Genomic DNA, 12311 nt, shown 5'->3' with positions numbered 1-12311 from the left:
ATGTGGCCACCTTGACCCCGGAGTTAAACCCCCCCATGGGGCGGGACTTCCGGTGACAGGTGGGAGAGACTAAGGGGTCAATGGGTAGGGCTTGGGAGGGTCAAGGGGAGGGGTTAGGGTTTGATTGATGGTGGCGTTCCTGATAAATACCAAGATGACATGGATACCTTCGAAAGAAATGTGGACTCGTTACCTCTGGACCGGGACTATGACTGCCCTATTGACCTACCACCTTGGTTGAAAGCTGCTTTTACTCTGTATTTATGCATTGTTGGGACCAGAATTAGTGGATCTCCCTGCATACAGTCATGAAAACCGGTCCTACGAGCAGGCCCTTTTGGGGAAGAAGAAATTTGGGACTCTGCTACGCCTCTCTTTAGACAATCAGCTCCTGTACAAAGTGATCATTTGAAACCATTACCCTCTGCTGCCACAAAAAAAAAGTGCCACAGAAACGTCAATCAAATCTCCAGAAATTCACAAAATCGTAGGTAGCCAGCCAGAGATGCCAAATATGACAAACAGGGATCAAAGCCAAAAGGAAGTCCCTGTTTTGATGGAGTCTCTGTTTAAACCCAAAAAACAAATAAAGATAGCGGTATGGAATGTTTGAACAATGTATGAAACAGGGAGAACAGCATTAGTAACAAAGGAAATGAGAAAATATGGTATTAACATCCTTGGGATCAGTGAGATGAGGTGGACGGACACTGGTATGTTAACACTGGACTCTGGTGAGACAATTTTTTATTCAGGATGCACAGATGGATATCACCATGAAGGGGTGGGCATCCTTGTCGACAAACAGATGAGAAAGAGTTTGTTAGGATGGAGTCCTGTTACCTCCAGAATAATAAGAGCGAGATTCTTCTCCAGATATGTGAAGACCACCATCATCCAATGTTAAGCACCTACTGAACAAGCTGAGGAAGAGGAAGAAGACTTGTTCTATATCAGACTTCAGGAAGATATACTTAAGACCCCATGCCACGACATCCTGATTTTTATGGGCGACTTCAACGCTAAAGTCGGTTCCAATAATGACGGGTATGAAGCATGTATGGGGCGGGAAGGAGTTGGAGAGAGAAATGATAATGGTCAACGATTTGTAGATTTATGTCTTGAGAATGGACTGGTGATAGGTGGAACAATTTTCCAACACAAGACAATACACAAGTTGACGTGGATATCACCGGATGGGAAAACCAGGAACCAAATTGATCACATTGTGATCAATCGAAAGTGGAGAGGGTTGTTGTTGGACACCAGAGTATCAAGAAGTGCAGATGTAGGTGGCGATCATCACCTTGTATTGAGTAAGCTTCAGATAAAACTGAGAAAGACGAAGAAAGTTTATGGGCAACAAATTTTCAACTCAAGGAAGTTGAAAGAACCGTCGGTAAAGGCACAGTTCATACTGGAGCTCTCGAAAAAGTTTCAACTTCTAAATGATTTGCGAACTGGTAATATACATACTATTTGTGATAACGTTGAGAAGGTATATGCGGAGGCCAGCAAGACAGTGCTTGGCTATAAGAAAAGAGAGCGGAAAGTATGGATTTCAGATCATACATACATACTCATTGAGGAGAGGAAGATAGCAAAATTACGTATGCTGACTGGAAGTGGTGAACAACAGAAAGCTGTGAATGAAGAATACAGGGAGAAAAACAAGGCTGTGAAGACAAGTGTTCGAAAAGATAAAAGGGATTATATTACCAGTCTGTCAAGAGAGGCACAATCAGCAGCCGTGCGGGGCGACACAAGAACCGTGTATAGAATCACGAGGACTTTGACAGGAGGGTTCAGCAATAGGTCAACAGCAGTTAGAGGAAAGGATGGGAGAATATTGATAGAAGAGAAAGAACAAATTAATCGATGGGCAGAGCATTTTAGAGAGACCCTAAATAGACCAAATCCTGAAGAGGTAGTTGAAATAGAGGAAACGAGTTTTCAGATGGAGGTAGAACAAGGGCCTATCACAGAGCGAGAGATAGAAGAGGCCATTAGACAGACAAAAGAAAATAGGGCACCAGGCGAAGATAGAATAACCGCAGAAATGCTAAAAGCCGACCTGAATATGAGTGCCGGGATTCTAGAGGAGCTATTCAACAAGGCATGGGAAGAAGAGAAAGTACCTGAAGCATGGAAGAAAGGTATCATTGTGAAATTACCAAAGAAGGGTGATTTGTCTTTGTGTGATAATTGGAGAGGTATAAACCTGTTATCAGTGCTCGGGAAGGTTTTCTGCAGAGTCCTGTTACAGAGAATAAGACAAGCAGTAGAAGAGATCCTGAGGGAAGAACAAACAGGATTTAGGAGTGGGAGAGGATACGTTGATCAGATATTTGTATTAGGTATGATAATGGAACAATCCCTTGAATGGAACTCACCACTGTTCATGAACTACCTTGATTTTGAGAAGGCATTTGATAGCGTCCACCATCCATCTCTCTGGAATATCCTAAAAACATATGGATTCCCTCCGAAAGTTATTAACATCCTCAAAGATATGTATGCCGATAATAAGTGTTGTGTTCGCCATGAAGGACAACGGAGCGAGTGGTTCCATGTGAGAACGGGAGTTAGACAAGGATGTGTTATTTCGCCCATCCTATTTCTTGTGGTTATAGACTGGGTGATGCGGAAAGCCACCGAAGATAGGCCAAGAGGGATCGCATGGGACCCTCTGGTCATATTGAAGATTGTGACTTTGCGGATGACATCGCCCTGATTTCAAGCTCTCAGATGGACCTTCAAGAGAAGACTGATAGAGTAGGTAGAGCAGCAAGGTGCGTGGGACTTAATATCCACACCGGTAAGAGCAAAACAATGAAAGTAAAAACAGCCAGCTCGACGAAGACAGTAGTATGTGACGTAGAATTGGAGGAGGTGAACGATTTTAAATATCTTGGTAGTTACATATCAGCTGATGGTAATATTCAGAAGGAGATATCTACCAGAATTGGTCTTGCAGCAACTGCATTCTATAGACTTCAGAACATTTGGAGGTCGGCCATCTTGCAAATGAGAACCAAGGTAGAGATCTACAGGTCGAACGTCCGCTCTATGTTGCTTTATGCGGTGGAAACATGGAGGACCAACAAGAAGATAGAAAGTCGGCTTTGCGGTTTTGAAGGAAGGTGTCTTAGGCGAATTCTTAACATACACTGGCCGCAGCGTATCACCAATGTTGAAGTGAGCCGATTAACGGGCATTAACAACATAATGGATGAAGCCAAACAACAAAGATGGAGATGGTTGGGGCATGTGTTGAGAATGGGTGCTGATAGACACCCTCATATTGCCCCACGATGGACACCACAAGGAAGAAGGAGGAGAGGTAGACCATTGGGGACGTGGCGAAGGACCATTGAAGAGGAAATGAAAGGCATGGGAATGAAGTGGGATGAAATTTGCTGCCTCGCTCAAGAACGAAACGAATGGAGGAGAATGGTTGACGCCTTATGCTCCACCGGGAGTGAATAAGAGGAAGAAGACCCTCTGCTGCGAATCCCACAATTGTTGTCTCACAGGAAATCTGCAAAGGGTTTCATCAAACTTCCTCTGCAAGGATTTCCAATCTAAGGCTCGTTTGGGCAAGGGACAAATGGAAGACAGATTTCAAAACACACAATGGACATTTTAACGGTCTGATATGCTATTTGAGCTAACTAAGGGTCCCCTGACCTTGAAACACTTAATCAGTGATGTATTTGGGGACAGTGTCATCTATTGGGGTGACATACGTCTCTTTTTGGAGAACCCAGAGCAGCACGCGCAGCACATCCGAACCTGGAGAGGTTTCGGCTGCATGGTCTCAACGCAGAATTGGAAAAGCGGAACCTCCAGCCAACTCTCCACAGAGTTTTGGGGGTACATCCTCTCCCCAGTAGATGTTATGATTGATGCAAATAAGGTGGAAGCCATTGATAAATGGGGCAAAGTTGGAAGTCCTCAAGAAGTGCAGCGTTTCCTAGACTTCACTCATCCTGTGAAATCGAGACATGCTGGCTCTCAGTGAAGCTTAGACGGAAAACCACGCACCCCACACAGAGGTTGGAACCACCCACTCCCAGGTTGTCCTGAGGAGCCATGATTTCTCCAGGAGCTGGGTAAAGGACACAGGGATCAGCCTCTCAAAGGTAGGGGAGGGTCGTGTGAAGAGAGGGTCTAAGAGAGGAGGAGCGTGGGCTAGGCTCTGTATTTGGGCTTGGCAGGGATCGAGAGAAGGGAGAGGGCTGTTAGAGAGCAATGCGAGGTGGGAGGCGGGTCGGAGATGGGGGCAAGGCCTGAAAAGTTCAGCTGCTTTAGATCAACTGTGCCAGAGAATCACTGGTTGAAGTGACTGAAAGCTCTGAGCTGGGGCTGGCCAAAATCCTCCTCCTCCGATGGGAACATCCCAAAAGTCTGTAGAAGCTCAGCCTCTGAGGTGAACATTGCGGCCCTAACCTCTCTCTGCTCTGTACCTCACAGGATTCCAGCCGGCTGTTCCAATCCAGGAGGAAAACTGTGCCACCGAAGTCTCCCAGCACCTGGGCAGTGAAGTGCCACTTAACCCCGCTGTGATGCACAAACCTTGCCCTGGCTGGCTGCATAGGGCTGAATTTCACCCCGTCAGAGTGTAAGGAAATAATTGTCTGAAAGCCTTTTTCTTTTTGGATGTCTGTCTAGTGGGAAAGAACCATGGGGATTTTTAGCCTGTTTTGCTCCCATGCCTGGTGCTTCAATGATGCAGAGACGTGCTGATGCATTGGTTGATTTCCCCACCTTTTAATCTACTCTCTTCTTCTCTTTTAACAGGTATTCTAAGGGCCCCCCGTGCATCATATGGGCATTCTTGAGTGTGCAGATTGCATCAGACCTGCACCTGAATAATTAATAGTGACTGAAATATGCAGACACTAAAGTTCTGCAGCCAAATTCTTCGGAAACCTTCCTCTTCAATGTAAGATCAGGATTTTGGTTTAAATTTATTTTTATTTTAAAAAAAAGTGCTAAGCAGATGCTACACTGTAAGAAGAGGAAAGAGAATCAAAAACTGAAAGATTGTTACTAAAACCAATGAACAACTGCAGAGAGTGGAGACCCGGCAAAGCAAACAAATGAATACTGTGAGTAAATAACCTGAAAGCAAATGGGGAAGAAAACCTCATCTGGGTAATTGTGGCTCTTGGGACAAAAACTGGGTTCCTGGTACGTAGCCTGGCTGAGATCATCCCTTTTCCCTGGGATTCAAATGTCATTCTCTGTGTGGTGTCCTTATTTTATTCCTAGGAAAAAGATCCCCAAAGGAGATGTAAGGATCCGGAACTCTAATGTCTGCCAGAAGCTTCAGCCACCTTCACAGGTAGAAGTCACTGGCTTTCCTACTATGCCACTAGTGCTCTTTCTGCTCTCCAGGTCTGCTCCCTTCAGCAGGACAGAGACACCCCTTAACTCCCCGAGTCCTGATTTCCTGCCATTCAAGGGGCTGAGGGTTTGCATTGCCCCCACCCCCACCATCAGAGACTTTTCCTATGGGAATCTCCCCAGAGCAGGGGAGAAATCTGTTCTTCCGTTAGAACCAGTCTGCTCAGTAAATCCACCCACACTGACCTCATCTCAGATGCTTTGTTTATCTGAGATTAGTGGTATCTTTGGAAAACCCTTAGCGTGTCGAGGTGTGAGGTGGAGCAGGGAATACAGGAGCACCAGCAGATTCCCCTGAAGAACACCACCCTGTCTTTCTCTGGTCAGGCTAGGGCTCACCGTCCATTGTGGAGGTGAAGACCAGATGAGAGCTGCTGGATTGACCTTGATGTGCCATGTCCTTGTGTGGATGAAGGACCTACATCTCAGGAATGGCCAGCAGCAGATGTAACACATGTGTCCAGGAATGGGCTAAATAACCTACCTTGAGAGGTAAGTAAAATCGTGGCCACAAATAGACATCACAGGAATTGGTGGGGATTGACCCAGGGTCCTTCAGCACAAGCCCCTCTCACTCACTGTCAACAAATCCAGCTCCACTCACTAGACCACACCCCATTCCAGAGCCCCAGATCCCAGGAGCCCTGATTCTCAGAGCCAGGCCTCACATCACAAGGCCAAACCTCCTCCCATTCTGTGCCCTGTAGAAGGGACCATTGGCAAAAACCTCCTCTACATTCCCCCTGTCAGAGACTGCGGCCACGGGTGACAAGTGAAAGAGCTGAGATCTCCCCTGTGGGAATCCGAGGGGCTGCACATTTGGGGTTTCACAGGGATGGCCTCTGGCAGCCATTGACAGAGTGTTCCTGGGAGGAGATTTTCCATCTCTAACAAAGGGTTTCTGTTCCCCCAGATCTCAGCCGCTCAGCAGAATGCGGGAGAGCCGAGTGCTGATGGGCTAGAGGGTCCCAGGAGTCGTTGTGCAGCAGGGGCAGTGTCTGCAGTCACCATGGGCCACGCCCTGCGCTCCAGACAACCCAGGCTGGTTCCCTGGATTGCAAAGGGGACTTTAGCTTGTGGAATTGGAAGCTTCAACCACCTTCACAGGTAGAAGTCACTGGCTTTCCTACTATGCCAGTAGTGCTCTTTCTGCTCTCCAGGTCTGCTCCCTTCAGCAGTTCAGAGACACCCCTTAACTCCCCGAGTCCTGATTTCCTGCCATTCAAGGGGCTGAAGGTTTGCATTGCCCCCACCCCCACCATCAGAGACTTTTCCTATGGGAATCTCCCCAGAGCAGGGGAGAAATCTGTTCTTCCGTTAGAACCAGTCTGCTCAGTAAATCCACCCACACTGACCTCATCTCAGATGCTTTGTTTATCTGAGATTAGTGGTATCTTTGGAAAACCCTTAGCGTGTCGAGGTGTGAGGTGGAGCAGGGAATACAGGAGCACCAGCAGATTCCCCTGAAGAACACCACCCTGTCTTTCTCTGGTCAGGCTAGGGCTCACCGTCCATTGTGGAGGTGAAGACCAGATGAGAGCTGCTGGATTGACCTTGATGTGCCATGTCCTTGTGTGGATGAAGGACCTACATCTCAGGAATGGCCAGCAGCAGATGTAACACATGTGTCCAGGAATGGGCTAAATAACCTACCTTGAGAGGTAAGTAAAATCGTGGCCACAAATAGACATCACAGGAATTGGTGGGGATTGACCCAGGGTCCTTCAGCACAAGCCCCTCTCACTCACTGTCAACAAATCCAGCTCCACTCACTAGACCACACCCCATTCCAGAGCCCCAGATCCCAGGAGCCCTGATTCTCAGAGCCAGGCCTCACATCACAAGGCCAAACCTCCTCCCATTCTGTGCCCTGTAGAAGGGACCATTGGCAAAAACCTCCTCTACATTCCCCCTGTCAGAGACTGCGGCCACGGGTGACAAGTGAATGAGCTGAGATCTCCCCTGTGGGAATCTGAGGGGCTGCACATTTGGGGTTTCACAGGGATGGCCTCTGGCAGCCATTGACAGAGTGTTCCTGGGAGGAGATTTTCCATCTCTAACAAAGGGTTTCTGTTCCCCCAGATCTCAGCCGCTCAGCAGAATGCGGGAGAGCCGAGTGCTGATGGGCTAGAGGGTCCCAAGAGTCGTTGTGCAGCAGGGGCAGTGTCTGCAGTCACCATGGGCCACACCCTGCGCTCCAGACAACCCAGGCTGGTTCCCTGGATTGCAAAGGGGACTTTAGCTTTTGGAATTGGTGCTGGTGCCTGTGTCCACAACTGGGATGTTTTCATGAGGCTACTCAATGGTCCATGAAGCGCCATGCAAGCAAGGGGAGAATGGACATTAGAGAGCGAGGCCGGTGCCTTTGCAGGGCTGCTGCAGTCGAACATCCGCAGCCAGAAGAGAGACGATGGGAAACTCGCTTCAATGGCTGGCCACAGCCACAGCAGCTGTCTCATAAAGCTCTGCTCATGCTCCAGCCAACAGAGGCAGGACGAAGAGCCACACTGGGAGAGCCTGATTTGCAATTAGCAAGACGCGTTTTTTTCAGTGGATTATGCTGCCCTGACCGTCTATTTCCTGCAATGTGCACATCCAGCCTCCCTGGCAGACCTCAGTGGGAGCTAGGTTCTCCGTGCCCATAGGACAGGGCTGGCCTTACCATGAGGCGAACTGAGGCGGCTGCCACAGGTGCCAGACCGTGGGCGGGCGCCACTAGGATCCAGAGTGTAGAAAAATTGTCTGGTGCTGGTGCATATGTTTTCTCGCTGCTCGAGATGCACAGAGATGGTGGAGTGCTGTGCTGGAGGAAGGGGGCCCAAGAGACATAACAGGCAGGCAGGAGAAAAGGTGAGAGGGAATAACAGAAAGCAACAGGAGCTTCAGGGAGAGAGAGGAGGAGGAGCCTCTTATGTACCTCTTGGCACCCCCAGGAGCCTGGACTGATTAACACCAGCTTCTCAGGGAGCTTCCTATTTCCTGAAGTAGTAGGAGCCGGTTAGGCCCTTAAGAGGCTGATATCTTACCTCACTCAGGCCCTGCTACTAGCCTGCTTCTTTGTCCCCTTCAACTGAGTTTTGAGAGCCACTCTAGCTGGCACAGAACAGCAGTCATGAGTGAAAGAAGAAAACGCCCCTCTGGGGCAGCATTCAGAAAAAGAAAGCAATCAAAAGAAGCTTTTCTGTCTAAGCAGGAAGGAGCTCTCCTGAGATACAGAGACACAAATGTTCACGGTGAGCCTTCCATCCCCAATGTGAGTGGTGAGGAGATGCCTGATCTTCCAGTTAGTCAGAGTGCAGGCGACCTGGCAGCTACTGCAGCATCCATATCTCCATCCCAAATGGATGTAAACCATGCACATGCCTGAAGAAAAGTGTAGATCAGAGAAGAGTGTGGTGGAGGCACAAGAAACAGCTGCTGCTGGGTTTAGTTCCTTAAGTCTAGATGATCCAGGACTGTGGACCCACCTGAGCAGTAGCCTGAGGGACTTCCTTGTACTGCATGGGCCACAGCAAGTGAAAAACTTCATGTTCCCCAAAAACAATGAAAATAGAAGCTTCCATCCAACACATTCCTGGTGTGAAATCCCCAATGGTGACAAAGTGGAGAGGTCATGGCTTAGGTACTCAAAAACCCAGAATACTGCATACTGTTTTTGTTGCAAACTCCTCCAGTCTAACGTTCCAGCCACATTCCGTTCTACAGGAACAAAGGACTGGAAAAAATCTGGCTAGAAATGTGGCATGCCATGAGAAGGCAGCAAATCACCAGAGAGCATCTCATAGGCGGAAAGAGCTTGAGATGAGCCTAAGGGTAAAGTCCACCATAGATGATCAGCATCAAGAGAAGATTGCATCAGAGTCTCTTTACTGGCAAAATGTTCTGAAAAGGCTCGTTGCCATTGTGAGAATGCTGCTACCCAAAACCCAGCACTGTGTGGCACTTCAGTTCAGCTACATTTGCCAAACAATGGAAACTTCCTTAAAATTGTGGGGCTGATGGCTGAGTTTGATGCCATAGTTGTCATTATGGAGGATAATGCTATGACAGGAACTGTTCTTGGGAGAACAGTAGCAGAGGGAAATGGAATCATCAGAAACATACATAACTTCAAATTTCTGCGTGGCTTAGTGTTGTGGCATGACATACTGTTTGAAATAAATGTTGTAAGCAAGAGACTCCAAGGTGTTGACCTTGATATATCTGGCGCAATGGAACAACTGGACAAAGCAAAGTCAGACCTACAGTCTGACCGGTCAGATGAGGGATTTCAAACCGTTCTGAAGAGTGCACAGAAGTTGGCAGAGGAACTTCACACTGAAGCTATTTTCCCACCCATTCAAGAATACAAGAGTCACCGAAGAAGAAGACATTTTGATTACGAGGCAGGGGATAATCCCATAAGAGACCCCAAACGGACAAAGTGGAGAGGTCATGGCTTAGGTACTCAAAAACCCAGAATACTGCATACTGTTTTTGTTGCAAACTCCTCCAGTCTAACGTTCCAGCCACATTGCGTTCTACAGGAACAAAGGACTGGAAAAATCTGGCTAGAAATGTGGCATGCCATGAGAAGGCAGCAAATCACCAGAGAGCATCTCATAGGCGGAAAGAGCTTGAGATGAGCCTAAGGGTAAAGTCCACCGTAGATGATCAGCATCAAGAGAAGATTGCATCAGAGTCTCTTTACTGGCAAAATGTTCTGAAAAGGCTCGTTGCCATTGTGAGAATGCTGCTACCCAAAACCCAGCACTGTGTGGCACTTCAGATCAGCTACATATGCCAAACAATGGAAACTTCCTTAAAATTGTGGGGCTGATGGCTGAGTTTGATGCCATAGTTGTCATTATGGAGGATAATGCTATGACAGGAACTGTTCTTGGGAGAACAGTAGCAGAGGGAAATGGAATCACCAGAAACATACATAACTTCAAATTTCTGGGTGGCTTAGTGTTGTGGCATGACATACTGTTTGAAATAAATGTTGTAAGCAAGAGACTCCAAGGTGTTGACCTTGATATATCTGGCGCAATGGAACAACTGGACAAAGCAAAGACAGACCTACAGTCTGACTGGTCAGATGAGGATTTCAAACCGTTCTGAAGAGTGCACAGAAGTTGGCAGAGGAACTTCACACTGAAGCTATTTTCCCACCCATTCAAGAATACAAGAGTCACCGAAGAAGAAGACATTTTGATTACGAGGCAGGGGATAATCCCATAAGAGACCCCAAACGGACAAAGTGGAGAGGTCATGGCTTAGGTACTCAAAAACCCAGAATACTGCATACTGTTTTTGTTGCAAACTCCTCCAGTCTAACGTTCCAGCCACATTGCGTTCTACAGGAACAAAGGACTGGAAAAATCTGGCTAGAAATGTGGCATGCCATGAGAAGGCAGCAAATCACCAGAGAGCATCTCATAGGCGGAAAGAGCTTGAGATGAGCCTTAGGGTAAAGTCCACCGTAGATGATCAGCATCAAGAGAAGATTGCATCAGAGTCTCTTTACTGGCAAAATGTTCTGAAAAGGCTCGTTGCCATTGTGAGAATGCTGCTACCCAAAACCCAGCACTGTGTGGCACTTCAGATCAGCTACATATGCCAAACAATGGAAACTTCCTTAAAATTGTGGGGCTGATGGCTGAGTTTGATGCCATAGTTGTCATTATGGAGGATAATGCTATGACAGGAACTGTTCTTGGGAGAACAGTAGCAGAGGGAAATGGAATCACCAGAAACATACATAACTTCAAATTTCTGGGTGGCTTAGTGTTGTGGCATGACATACTGTTTGAAATAAATGTTGTAAGCAAGAGACTCCAAGGTGTTGACCTTGATATATCTGGCGCAATGGAACAACTGGACAAAGCAAAGACAGACCTACAGTCTGACTGGTCAGATGAGGGATTTCAAACCGTTCTGAAGAGTGCACAGAAGTTGGCAGAGGAACTTCACACTGAAGCTATTTTCCCACCCATTCAAGAATACAAGAGTCACCGAAGAAGAAGACATTTTGATTACGAGGCAGGGGATAATCCCATAAGAGACCCCAAACGGACAAAGTGGAGAGGTCATGGCTTAGGTACTCAAAAACCCAGAATACTGCATACTGTTTTTGTTGCAAACTCCTCCAGTCTAACGTTCCAGCCACATTGCGTTCTACAGGAACAAAGGACTGGAAAAATCTGGCTAGAAATGTGGCATGCCATGAGAAGGCAGCAAATCACCAGAGAGCATCTCATAGGCGGAAAGAGCTTGAGATGAGCCTAAGGGTAAAGTCCACCATAGATGATCAGCATCAAGAGAAGATTGCAAGTTACATTTCAGCAGGATCTACTCCAAAGGCTGTTCTGGAATATATGTGCACAAATAAGATGAGCAGCCTCTTTCCAAATGCTTTTGTTGCTCTGCACATACTTCTATCACTTCCTGTAAGAGTTGCCACTGGAGAACGCAGCTTCTCCAAGCTGAAGTTAATAAAAACACGTCTACACTCCACAATGACACAGGTCAGCCTTGCATCCATCTCCATAGAGCGTGAGCTGGCCCAGACGGTGGACATGCAGGAAGCAGAAGCAGTTCAAATCTTTGCAACCAAGAAGGCACGGAAAACACCGCTTTGATTATTCAAACAGATAAAAATGCCAGTGTTTACCATGCAGAGTAGAAAAGTTACGTTTGCTGTTCAGGCATTTGAAAGTTGTGTTACTTAAAATTTTGGAACAAGGCATTTTAAGTTATTAGTTTCTCCTTTATTGGGGGAGGTAGCAGAGCAGTACCATGAGAGGAGTAGAACAGGAAGAAGGCAGAATTGAGACCTTTCAAAGTTTTGGCCCGAGCGAGAGGGTATGGGGGTGTCATTTGAGCTCCCTGCCTCAGGTGCCAAAATGTTGTGGCCG

At 47.2% G+C, this 12311-nt stretch overlaps 1 long non-coding RNA gene across 1 annotated transcript; it reads left to right on the top strand.

Annotated features, from left to right (window-relative positions):
- Positions 1-5069: 5069 nt before the first annotated feature.
- LOC120402954 lies at positions 5070-5896 on the top strand. The gene is made up of 3 exons (XR_005597381.1): positions 5070-5114; positions 5278-5350; positions 5740-5896. It is a non-coding gene; the product is annotated as an uncharacterized LOC120402954 (long non-coding RNA).
- Positions 5897-12311: the final 6415 nt, after the last annotated feature.

Source organism: Mauremys reevesii, linkage group 4 (genome assembly GCF_016161935.1).
Source record: "Mauremys reevesii isolate NIE-2019 linkage group 4, ASM1616193v1, whole genome shotgun sequence".
In the NCBI taxonomy this organism is placed as follows: Eukaryota; Metazoa; Chordata; order Testudines; family Geoemydidae; genus Mauremys; species Mauremys reevesii.
Note: the sequence above shows the minus strand (reverse complement) of the source record. Positions and strands in the feature narration are given on the sequence as shown.